This window comes from Oncorhynchus tshawytscha, unplaced genomic scaffold, assembly GCF_018296145.1.
Source record: "Oncorhynchus tshawytscha isolate Ot180627B unplaced genomic scaffold, Otsh_v2.0 Un_contig_6909_pilon_pilon, whole genome shotgun sequence".
In the NCBI taxonomy this organism is placed as follows: domain Eukaryota; kingdom Metazoa; phylum Chordata; class Actinopteri; order Salmoniformes; family Salmonidae; genus Oncorhynchus; species Oncorhynchus tshawytscha.
Genome location: NW_024607684.1, coordinates 1 through 10000, shown reverse-complemented (window position 1 = coordinate 10000; position 10000 = coordinate 1). Strand labels below are relative to the sequence as shown.

Below are 10000 nucleotides of genomic sequence, written 5' to 3'. Positions count from 1 at the left end.
TAACAGAACCATGGAGAATGTGTTATAACAGAACCATGGAGAATGTGTTATAACAGAACCATGGAGAATGTGTTATAACAGAACCATGGAGAATGTGTTATAACAGAACCATGGAGAATGTGTTTATAACAGAACCATGGAGAATGTGTTATAACAGAACCATGGAGAATGTGTTACAACAGGACCATGGAGAATGTGTTATAACAGAACCATGGAGAATGTGTTATAACAGAACCATGGAGAATGTGTTATAACAGAACCATGGAGAATGTGTTATAACAGAACCATGGAGAATGTGTTATAACAGAACCATGGAGAATGTGTTATAACAGAACCATGGAGAATGTGTTATAACAGGACCATGGAGAATGTGTTATAACAGAACCATGGAGAATGTGTTATAACAGAACCATGGAGAATGTGTTATAACAGAACCATGGAGAATGTGTTATAACAGACATGAACCATGGAGAATGTGTTATAACAGGACCATGGAGAATGTGTTATAACAGACAGGAACCATGGAGAATGTGTTGTAACAGAACCATGGAGAATGTGTTATAACAGAACCATGGAGAATGTGTTATAACAGACAGGAACCATGGAGAATGTGTTGTAACAGAACCATGGAGAATATGTTATAACAGAACCATGGAGAATGAGTTATAACAGACAGGAACCATGGAGAATGTGTTATAACAGAACCATGGAGAATGTGTTATAACAGAACCATGGAGAATGTGTTATAACAGAACCATGGAGAATGTGTTATAACAGAACCATGGAGAATGTGTTATAACAGAACCATGGAGAATATGTTATAACAGAACCATGGAGAATGTGTAATAACAGAACCATGGAGAATGTGTTATAACAGAACCATGGAGAATGTGTTACTAACAGAACATGGAGAATGTGTTATAACAGAACCATGGAGAATGTGTTATAACAGAACCATGGAGAATGTGTTATAACAGAACCATGGAGAATGTGTTATAACAGAACCATGGAGAATGTGTTATAACAGAACCATGGAGAATGTGTTATAACAGAACCATGGAGAATGTGTTATAACAGAACCATGGAGAATGTGTTATAACAGAACCATGGAGAATGTGTTACTAACAGAACATGGAGAATGTGTTATAACAGAACCATGGAGAATGTGTGTGTGTTAGTGTTTATGTGTATGCAATATACCAGGCGGTGTCAGAGGAAAGCTAGAAACATCTCCAAAGACTCAAGCTACCCTGGACATAGTCTGTGAGGTGTGTTTTGTACCCAGTACAGTGAGATGTGTTGTACCCAGTACAGTGAGGTGTGTTTTGTACCCAGTACAGTGAGGTGTGTTTTGTTCCCAGTGTAGTGAGGTGTGTTTTGTTCCCAGTACAGTGAGGTGTGTCATACCCAGTCCAGTGAGGTGTGTTTTGTTCCCAGTACAGTGAGATGTGTGCTTCACCCAGTACAGTGAGGTGTGTTTTGTACCCAGTACAGTGAGGTGTGTTTTGTACCCAGTACAGTGAGGTGTGTTTTGTACCCAGGACAGTGAGATGTGTTGTACCCAGTACAGTGAGATGTGTGTTGTACCCAGTACGGTGAGGTGTGTTTTGTACCCAGTACAGTGAGGTGTGTTTTCTACCCAGTACAGTGAGGTGTGTTTTGTACCCAGTACAGTGAGGTGTGATTTGTACCCAGTACAGTGAGGTGTGTGTTGCACCCAGTACAGTGAGGTGTGTTTTGTACCCAGTACAGTGAGGTGTGTTTTGTTCCCAGTACAGTGAGGTGTGTTTTGTACCCAGTACAGTGAGGTATGTTTTGTTCCCAGTACAGTGATGTGTGTTTTGTTCCCAGTACAGTGAGATGTGTTTTGTTCCCAGTACGGTGAAGTGTGTTTTGTTCCCAGTACAGTGAGATGTGTTTCACCCAGTACAGTGAGGTGTGTTTTGTACACAGTACAGTGAGGTGTGTTTTGCACCCAGTACAGTGAGGTGTGTGTTTCACCCAGTACAGTGAGCTGTGTTGTAGCTAGTACAGTGAGGTGTGTTTTGTTCCCAGTACAGTGAGGTGTGTTTTGTACCCAGTACAGTGAGGTGTGTCGTACCCAGTACAGTCAGGTGTGTTTTGTTCCCAGTACAGTGAGCTGTGTCGTTCCCAGTATAGTGAGGTGTGTTTTGTTCCCAGTACAGTGAGGTGTGTTTTGTACCCAGTATAGTGAGGTGTGTTTTGTACCCAGTATAGTGAGGTGTGTTTTTGTTCCCAGTATAGTGAGGTGTGTTTTGTTCCCAGTATAGTGAGGTGTGTTTTGTTCCCAGTACAGTGAGCTGTGTTTTGTACCCAGTATAGTGAGGTGTGTTTTGTACCCAGTATAGTGAGGTGTGTTTTGTTCCCAGTATACTGAGGTGTGTTTTGTTCCCAGTATAGTGAGGTGTGTTTTGTTCCCAGTATAGTGCTGTGTGTTTTGTACACAGTATAGTGAGGTGTGTTTTGTTCCCAGTACAGTGAGCTGTGTGTCGTACCCAGTACAGTGAGCTGTGTGTTGTAACCTGTACAGTGAGGTGTGTTTTGTTCCCAATACAGTGAGGTGTGTTTTGTTCCCAGTACAGTGAGCTGTGTCGTACCCAGTACAGTGAGATGGGCCCGGGCCTCGGTGGGTCTGGTGGTGGAGTTGAGAAGCGACGCCTCACACACGTACACACCCCCGTCTGAGAGGGAGGGGCTAGAGAGGGTCAGGCGACGCCCGAACACGCCCACTCCACTGGCCAGCCGACGCCCATTACGTTTCCACGACAACACCAGCCTCTCCACCGGCCTGGGGAGAGAAAACAACAAATTAACCAAATTAAATCTATCAATAACTCATCTAGCCAATCAATCAACCAATTAAACAATCAATCAATCAAATTATTAATCTATTTAACAATCAAGCAGTCGATCAGTAAATCAATGAATGACAGTGGAATAACTTCCAGTCTTCATAGAATCAACTACTGTACTGTCTACTAGAAGGGGTATTGGCACCAGTCTTCATAGAGGTCCATGCGGTCACACAACTACTGTACTGTCTACTAGAAGGGGTATTGGCACCAGTCTTCATAGAGGTCCATGCGGTCACACAACTACTGTACTGTCTACTAGAAGGGGTATTGGCACCAGTCTTCATAGAGGTCCATGCGGTCACACAACTACTATACTGTCTACTAGAAGGGGTATTGGCACCAGTCTTCATAGAGGTCCATGCGGTCACACAACTACTGTACTGTCTACTAGAAGGGGTATTGGCACCAGTCTTCATAGAGGTCCATGCGGTCACACAACTACTGTACTGTCTACTAGAAGGGGTATTGGCACCAGTCTTCATAGAGGTCCATGCGGTCACACAACTACTGTACTGTCTACTAGAAGGGGTATTGGCACCAGTCTTCATAGAGGTCCATGCGGTCACACAACTACTGTACTGTCTACTAGAAGGGGGTAACGTCTTCATAGAGGTCCATGCGGTCACACAACTACTGTACTGTCTACTAGAAGGGGTATTGGCACCAGTCTTCATAGAGGTCCATGCTGGTCACACAAAACAACTACTGTACTGTCTACTAGAAGGGGTATTGGCACCAGGAGACAAAACAACATCAAGACAACGTTTCTGATGTTTACACCATCTAAAACACTTTATTACTGTGGAGGGGTGTGTGAGTGTGTGTGTGTGTGTGTGTGTGAGACTGTGTGTGTGTGTGTGTGTGTGTGTGTGTGTGTGTGTGTGTGTGTGTGTGTGTGTGATGTGTGTGTGTGTGTGTGTGTGTGTGTGTGTGTGTGTGTGTGTGTGTGTGTGTGTGTGAGACTGTGTGTGTGTGTCTGTGGGTGTGAGAGTGTTAGACAGAGGTGCTGAGGCAGGGTGGAAGACAGATTGACTTCTCTAATCAACACTGTCTAAACTGGTCTTGGAGGAGGGATAGAGAGAGAGAGAGAGAGAGAGAGAGAGAGAGAGGAGGGGAGGGGAGAATAGAGAATAGGAGAGAGAGAGAGGGGGGGGGAAGGAGGATAGGAGGGAGAGAGAGGGGAGGGGAGGGGAAGGAGGATATGAGGGAGAGAGAGAGCGGGGAAGGAGGATAGGAGGGGAGGGAGAGAGAGCGGGGAGGGGATGGAGAATATGAGGGGAGGAGGGGAGGGAGAGAGAGAGAGAGACATTCATATACATTCACTTTGTATGTTGTCTACCTCACTTGCTTTGGCAATGTTAACACATGTTTCCCATGTCAATAAAGCCCTTGAATTGAATTGAATTGAATTGAGAGAGCAGGAGAGAGATTAGGAGTGCTAAAGAGAGAGTTGAGGGCAACTCTTCCTGTCATTTGAGGTTTAAAGCCTCACTGAGTGAGGCCAGGTCTGTTGTGTGTGTGTGTGTGTGTGTGTGTGTGTGTGTGTGTGTGAAGAGACTGTGTGTGTGTGAGACTGTGTGTGTGTGAGACTGTGTGTGTGTGTGTGTGTGTGTGTGTGTGTGTGTGTGTGTGTGTGTGTGTGTGTGTGTGTGTGTGTGTGAGTGTGTGTGTGACTGTATGTGTGTGTGTGTGTGTATGTGTATGTGTATGTGTGTGTGTGTGTGTCACCTGGCGTTAGCAATACACTCAAGTGTAGCTTCCCTCCCTGCCACGACAGACATATTCTTCGGACCAATCACAATCACCGGAGCCACGGGCTCAACCAGAGCATCAGGGTCTGAGAGAGAGAGAAAACAGGAGGAGAGGGAGAGAAAGGGGGGAGGGGTGGGGAACGAGGGGGGAGAGGGAAGGAGAGAGAGGAGGGAGAGAGAGAGAAAGAGAAATTGGGGAGAGAGAACGAGAGAGGGGTGAGAGAGGGGAGATCATTTCATTTTCTTCAACACGAGAGTTTCAACTCAACACAAATCTAAAATAAATATCTCAATGAAGAGAGAGAAAGTGTGTGTGTGTGGGTGTGTGTGTGTTTGTGTGTGTGTGCCCGCGTGCGTGTGTGTGTATGTGTGTGGGTGTGTGTGTGTGATTGATAGTTGACTTAGACAGTAGAGTAAAATAGTGATTGATTCATCACAGACAGATGAATATTGCCAAACAACTCCACCTCTGTCTGTCCCACTCATCATTTTGTTCATCCATAAGGTATGTTTCTGTTCTTCCAAGCGTTATTCTTTCAGGACCAGGACCAGGACCATGTCTGGTAACTGGTAGAGGACCATGTCTGGTAACTGGTAGAGGACCATGTCTGGTAACTGGTAGAGGATCATGTCTGGTAACTGGTAGAGGACCATGTCTGGTAACTGGTAGAGGACCGTGTCTGGTAACTGGTAGAGGACCATGTCTGGACCGTGTCTGGTAACTGGTAGAGGACCATGTCTGGTAACTGGTAGAGGACCATGTCTGGTAACTGGTAGAGGATCATGTCTGGTAACTGGTAGAGGACCATGTCTGGTAACTGGTAGAGGACCATGTCTGGTAACTGGTAGAGGATCATGTCTGGTAACTGGTAGAGGACCATGTCTGGTAACTGGTAGAGGATCATGTCTGGTAACTGGTAGAGGATCATGTCTGGTAACTGGTAGAGGACCATGTCTGGTAACTGGTAGAGGATCATGTCTGGTAACTGGTAGAGGACCATGTCTGGTAACTGGTAGAGGATCATGTCTGGTAACTGGTAGAGGATCATGTCTGGTAACTGGTAGAGGTGTGCAGGCTACAGCAGTAAAGAGGATTGTACAACACACACACCCTCCACATGTACACAATACTACACACACCCTCCACATGTACACAATACTACACACACCCTCCACAAATACACAATACACACACACACCCTCCACAAATACACAATACACACACACCCTCCACATGTACACAATACTACACACCCCTCCACATGTACACAATACACACACACCCTCCACATGTACACAATACACACCCTCCACATGTACACACACCCTCCACATGTACAAATACTACACACACACCCTCCACATGTACACAATACTACACACACCCTCCACATGTACACAATACTACACACACCCTCCACATGTACACACCCTCCACATGTACACAATACACACACCCCTCCACAAATACACAATACAAATACACACACCCACCCTCCACAAATACACAATACTACACACACCCTCCACAAATACACAATACTACACACACCCTCCACATGTACACAATACTACACACACCCTCCACATGTACACAATACTACACACACCCTCCACATGTACACAATACTACACACACCCTCCACATGTACACAATACACACCCACCCTCCACATGTACACAATACACACCCACCCTCCAATTTAAACAATCAACTTTGGAGAGGTTGGTTGCTTTTGAGTTGGTGTGTATCCTGCCGTGTGTGTTTGTGTGTGTATTGCTGTGGGAGCATAAGGACTCCCTGTGGAGATTATACAATGAAACTCCGCAAAATCTAATCATTCTATTGGATTAAATACCAGGAAAATAGAACACACTGTGGGAGGGAGCGAGGGAGAGGGTAGGGAGAGAGGGAGAAGGGAGGGAGAGAGAGAGAGGGGAGGGAGAGAGAGATGGAGAGAGAGAGGGGAGAGAGAGAGGGAGAGGGGAGGGAGGGGAGAGAGAGGGGGAGGGGAGAGAGGGAAGGAGAGAGGGAAAGGGGAGGGAGGGGAGAGAGAAGGGGGAGGGGAGGGGAAGGGAGAGGGGGAGAGGGGAGGGGAGGGAGAGAGGGAGGGAGAGAGGAGAGGGAGGACAGAGGGAGAGGGGAGGGGAGAGGGAAAAGGGAGGGAGAGAGAGTGGGGAGGGGAGGGGAAGGGAGAGAGGGAGAGGGGAGGGAGAGAGAGAGGGGAGGGGAGAGAGGGAGAGGGGAGGGAGAGGGAGAGAGAGGGGGGAGGGGAGAGAGGGAAGGAGAGAGGGAAAGGGGAGGGAGGGGAGAGAGAAGGGGGGAGGGGGGAGGGGAGGGAGAGAGGGAGAGGGGAGGGGAGGGAGAGAGGGAGGGAGAGAGAGAGGGGAGGACAGAGGGAGAGGGGAGGGAGAGGGAAAAGGGAGGGGAGAGAGAGGGGGAGGGGAGGGAAGGGAGAGAGGGAGAGGGGAGGGGAGAGAGAGAGGGGAGGGAGGGAGAAAGAGAGAGGGGAGGACAGAGGGAGAGCGGAGGAGAGAGGGAGAGGGGAGGGAGGGGGAGAGAGGGGTGGAGAGAGGGAGAGGGGAGGAGAGAGGGAAAGGGGAGGGGAGGGGGAGGGGAGAGAGAGGGGGAGGGGGGGGAAGGGAGAGAGGGAGAGGGGAGGGGAGAGAGAGAGGGAGGGAGAGGGAGGAGAGAGGGAGAGGGGAGGGTGAGGGAGAGAGGGGAGGGGAGAGAGAGAGATGGGGGAGAGAGGGGGAGGGAAAGAGATGGGGGAGAGAGAGAGGGGGAGGGAGAGAGATATGGGTGAGTGGTAAGGAGGGAGGGTGGGCGGGAATGTGGGAGAGAGGGAGGGTTGATGCATAAAAGAATGAGGCCTGAGTACTGAATGCTTTCATTGGTTCCCTGAGCTAATGTCTATAAGGCTATAAATCAACAGGCTAACACAGTCCAGTATCAGACAGGAAGCACAGTCCAGTATCAGACAGGAAACACAGTCCAGTATCAGACAGGAAACACAGTCCAGTATCAGACAGGAAACACAGTCCAGTATCAGACAGGGAGGTATCAGACCCAAACACTGGTACATCATGGTCTGACCCTAAAACAGGGGAACACAGAGTCATCCTAAATTACATCTAGGGGAAGATTAAATAAACAGGATTGGTACGGTTTGAGAGTGAGAGAGAGAGAGAGGGAGAGAGAGAGAGAGAGAGGGAGAGAGAGAGAGAGAGAGAGAGAGAAGGGACAGAGGGACAGAGAGAGAGAGAGAGAGAGAGAGAGAGAGAGAGAGGGGAGATCAGAGAGAGGGGAGAGAGAGAACAGAGTCATCCTAAAGACATCTAGGGAAGAGAGAGAAAGAGAGAGTTTGAGAGAGAGGAGAGAGAGAGAGAGAGAGAGAGAGAGAGAGGGGGATGAGGGGGAGATAGAGAGAGAGACAGAGAGAGGATTGACAGAGCTGGCAGGTAGTTCTATCTCAGATTAGACGGTAATCTCTCTCCGAAAGGATTTTCTCAGATTACAACTTGTTGTTTCTCCTATTAAATGGACCCTGGACAGGACATCAGGGTGTGTAATCCCTCCAGCTCAACATATATGTGTGTGTGTGTTAATCCATTCAGACACATCCCTGTAGGGTCCTAGAGAGTAGAGAGATGTGTGATGTTAGCAGAATGTGTATTAATAGAGTTGTCATATACATATCATTCGTTTGACATTCACATAACAGAGAGACACCTGACCCACATTTAATGGACAGAGCTTTGACTATGTACAGACTCAGTGAGCATAGCCTTGCTATTGAGAAAGGCCGCCGTAGGCAGACATGGCTCTCAGACTCAGTGAGCATAGCCTTGCTATTGAGAAAGGCCGCCGTAGGCAGACATGGCTCTCAGACTCAGTGAGCATAGCCTTGCTATTGAGAAAGGCCGCCGTAGGCAGACATGGCTCTCAGACTCAGTGAGCATAGCCTTGCTATTGAGAAAGGCCGCCGTAGGCAGACATGGCTCTCAGACTCAGTGAGCATAGCCTTGCTATTGAGAAAGGCCGCCGTAGGCAGACATGGCTCTCAGACTCAGTGAGCAGAGCCTTGCTATTGAGAAAGGCCGCCGTAGGCAGACATGGCTCTCAGACTCAGTGAGCATAGCCTTGCTATTGAGAAAGGCCGCCGTAGGCAGACATGGCTCTCAAGAGAAGACAGGCTATGTGATCACTGCCCACAAAATGAGGTGGAAACTGAGCTGCACTTCCTAACCTCCTGCCCAATGTATGACCATATTAGAGAGACATATTTCCCTCAGATTACACAGATCCACAAAGAATTCGAAAAACAAATACAATTTTTATAACTGCCCATTTCTACTGGGAAATACCACAGTGTGCCATCACAGCAGCAAGATGTGTGACCTGCTGCCACAAGAAAAGGGCAACCAGTGAAGAACAAATCATTGTAAATACAACCCATATTTATGTTGATTTATTTTCCCTTGTGTACTTTAACCATTTGTACATTGTTAAAACACTGTATATATATATAATATGACATTTGTAATGTCTTTATTGTTTTGAAACCTCTGTATGTATTCAGACCCCTTCACATATTTCCATATTACGTTACAGCCTCTAAAATGTATTGAATCATTTATTTTTCTCGTCAATCTACACACAATACCCCATAATGACATCACAATACCCCATAATGACATCACAATACCCATAATGATATCACAATACCCCATAATGATATCACAATACCCCATAATGACATCACAATACCCCATAATGACATCACAATACCCCATAATGACATCACAATACCCCATAATGACATCACAATACCCCATAATGACATCACAATACCCCATAATGACATCACAATACCCCATAATGACATCACAATACCCCATAATGATATCACAATACCCCATAATGACATCACAATACCCCATAATGACATCACAATACCCCATAATGACATCACAATACCCCATAATGACATCACAATACCCCATAATGACATCACAATACCCCATAATGATATCACAATACCCCATAATGACATCACAATACCCCATAATGACATCACAATACCCCATAATGATATCACAATACCCCATAATGACATCACAATACCCCATAATGACATCACAATACCCCATAATGACATCACAATACCCCATAATGACATCACAATACCCCATAATGACATCACAATATCCCATAATGACATCACAATACCCCATAATGACATCACAATACCCCATAATGACATCACAATACCCCATAATGACATCACAATACCCCATAATAACATCACAATACCCCATAATGACATCACAATACCCCATAATGACATCACAATACCCCATGTGATGTCA

General features: G+C 46.6%; 1 protein-coding gene across 1 annotated transcript in view; it reads right to left on the bottom strand.

Moving 5' to 3' along the window:
• LOC121842809 (protein sidekick-1-like) overlaps positions 1–4715 on the bottom strand; it is a gene marked incomplete at its 3' end in the record, with an annotated part of 20575 nt that extends 15860 nt beyond the window's left edge. The window contains exons 1-2 of the mRNA XM_042312564.1: positions 4605–4715; positions 2619–2809 (exon numbers count right to left, since the gene is read on the bottom strand). The remainder of the gene's footprint in view (positions 1–2618; positions 2810–4604) is intronic.
• Positions 4716–10000: the final 5285 nt, after the last annotated feature.